Below are 2757 nucleotides of genomic sequence, written 5' to 3' on the forward strand. Positions count from 1 at the left end.
TCGCACCTTAATGAGATTGAGTTGGGTCACTTCGAGATGCTGTCATCTTTAGCTTCAGAGTCAGAGGTTTATTTTCCTTGTACCAGATTGAAAGCCCTCAGTTTGGAGCAGGTTCTTATTTTATCGCTTTATTTATTTACTTGTCTCGCTTTATTTTATTTACTTTCTGTCTACGCTTTATTTTATTTATTTTCTTTCTATGCTTTATTTTTATTTACTTTCTGTCTACGCTTTATTTTTATTTATTTTCTGTCTACGCTTTATTTTTATTTACTTTCTGTCTACGCTTTACTTTATTTACTTTCTGTCTACGCTTTATTTATTTTACACGCTTTATCTATTCCTTACGCCTCACATTCTAAAACAACTTTTCATCATGATCAATATCGTTGTGTTTGTTGGTATTACCATGTCTGGCTAAATCTTTTAAAGGTTAGAATGTAAGGATCGCGGTTAAAGAGATGTTTCACATATTGAATCTGTAGAAATACTTAAAGGCTGTTTTGATTTTTAACTTGAGTTTTCTGAAACAAACTTGATTAGTTTTAACTATTCAAGGAGTGCGAAAGTACTCTGGCTTAGTTAACTAGGAATTTTTATCACTTTAAGGAAAAACTATTTTTGAAACTGTTTTCGGACGCGTTGATAGATTTAAAATCAGGAAACTCCTTGGGTAAAACTTTCCAAGTCAAAATCACTTTTCAACTAAGTTTATGAGTCTTATTTCTTAAAAATAAGTTTACTACTTTAGCGTTTTGCGCACCTTTTATAAGTGACAATAAAAGGCCTTAATTTAAGGGTAAACTCGGTTCTGAATACGCGAAAGCGTCAGTTCCTATTAAATGGATTCTTTTCAAGAGTAGAAAATATTGCCTCATAAGTAGTTCTATTAAGACAATCGAAACATCACTTAACTGACGTGATATACATTCAAACCTGTCTTTATCTGCATTGTATTTATTATTTACTATTATTTCACAACATCAATATCTCTATTATACCGCCTTAGATAAACACTGTAACAATAGTAATTGATAGATTGACGATTTGGTCTCTGTGGGATCGATATTATTGTATATTACTTTGACACGATTCGTGCATTTGCAAATTCACACGATCAAGTTTTTGGCGCCGTTGTCGGGGACCAACTTCGTCAAATTTTGTACCTTGTTGTCACACCATCTAGACTAAGGCATTATTAGCCGGTAAATGTGAAGAACCCGCAGTATCAGAAATTTAGTAGATCCTTTAGCAGAACCCAAACGTTACACTTGTACAAACCTCTTACTCATCCGAATTAAGAAAGCTATGGCCGAGAACCGCGACCAGAGACTTCTTAAGGAATTTGCCCAACCCTCTAACGAGGAACCTAGTTCTAGTATAGTAAACATCCATATTCCTGCTAATAATTTCAAACTAAAACCGTCTTTGTTGCAATTAGTGCAACATAACCAATTCACGGGTCTCGCTGCTGAGAATCCAAATCAATATTTAAAAGTCTTTATCCAACTGGCCGACACCTTTAAATCCAACGGTGCATCACCAGATGCGATCCGTTTAAGATTATTTCCTTTCTCCCTTAGGGATAAAGCACATTCATGGTTAGATTCACTTCTAGCTAACTTAATAACTACTTGGGAAGACCTTAGGAGAGTATTCCTTGCTAGATATTTTCCCCTAGTAAGACTGTTGTTCTTCGAAACCAAATAACTAGATTTACTCAAAACCAAGGAGAATCACTTTTTGAAGCTTGGGAGAGATATAAAGAGTTATTAAGAGTCTGCCCACACCATGGCCTAGAACAATGGTTGATCGTTCATACCTTCTACAATGGACTCCATTATAACACCAAGATGAGCATCGACGCTGCCACAGGTAGCGCACTGATGAACAAACCTTACCCTGAAGCTTGTGACCTAATTGAGGATATGGCCCAAAACCATTACCAATGGGGAACTGAACGAGCATCTAGACATGATGCAGGCGTAAATAGATGCTTTAGCCCTTAGGATCAAACATATGTCTACAAACACTAACACCGTAGCGGTAGTCCACACAGAGTGCGAACTTTGTGGATCTAAAGGACACGAATCGGCGGAGTGTAACCTTTTGAACGACCTGAACATCGACCAAGTGAATTACGCCCAAGGTAACCCATTTTCAAACACTTACAACCCTGGATGGAAGAATCATCCAAAATTTTCCTATAAAAACCAGAACCCTATCCAAAATCATGCACCTCAGAGACCGTAAGGTTATCAAGCCCAAAAACCAAACCAACCTATGCAAGTTGCGCCCTAGAAGTCTAACCTCGAGAAGATCATGAATAGCTTTATATCGGGTCAGACTCAGCAAAACAAAGAATTCCTAAACCAGAACATTCACGTAAACAAACTTATAACGCAATTAGGAACCAAGGTTGATCAGATAATCACTCACAACAAGATGCTTGAAACCCATATCTCACAGGTAGCACAAAACCAAGCCCCACAAACTACACATGGAGGCCAATTCCCTGGACAACCTCAACTAAACCCTCGAGGGCAAGCTAACGCTATCTCGTTACGAAGTGGGACCGCTTACGAATAGCCTCATAACCTAGAGATGAGCGAGTCCAAAACTTCTAAAGAAAATATACCTACCAACCAAGAAGAGGAACCGGTGGAACCCGAGATACAAACCGATCAAGAAGGTGAAGCCAAGGATAAAACTTACAAACCACCACCCCCGTACAAACCACCAATCCCATATCCGCAA

General features: G+C 38.0%; 1 non-coding gene across 1 annotated transcript; it reads right to left on the reverse strand.

Moving 5' to 3' along the window:
* Window positions 1-1691: 1691 nt before the first annotated feature.
* LOC127109807 (small nucleolar RNA R71) lies at window positions 1692-1798 on the reverse strand. The gene has a single exon (XR_007797058.1). It is a non-coding gene; the product is annotated as a small nucleolar RNA R71 (small nucleolar RNA).
* Window positions 1799-2757: the final 959 nt, after the last annotated feature.

Source organism: Lathyrus oleraceus, chromosome 7 (assembly GCF_024323335.1).
Source record: "Lathyrus oleraceus cultivar Zhongwan6 chromosome 7, CAAS_Psat_ZW6_1.0, whole genome shotgun sequence".
Taxonomy (NCBI): domain Eukaryota; kingdom Viridiplantae; phylum Streptophyta; class Magnoliopsida; order Fabales; family Fabaceae; genus Lathyrus; species Lathyrus oleraceus.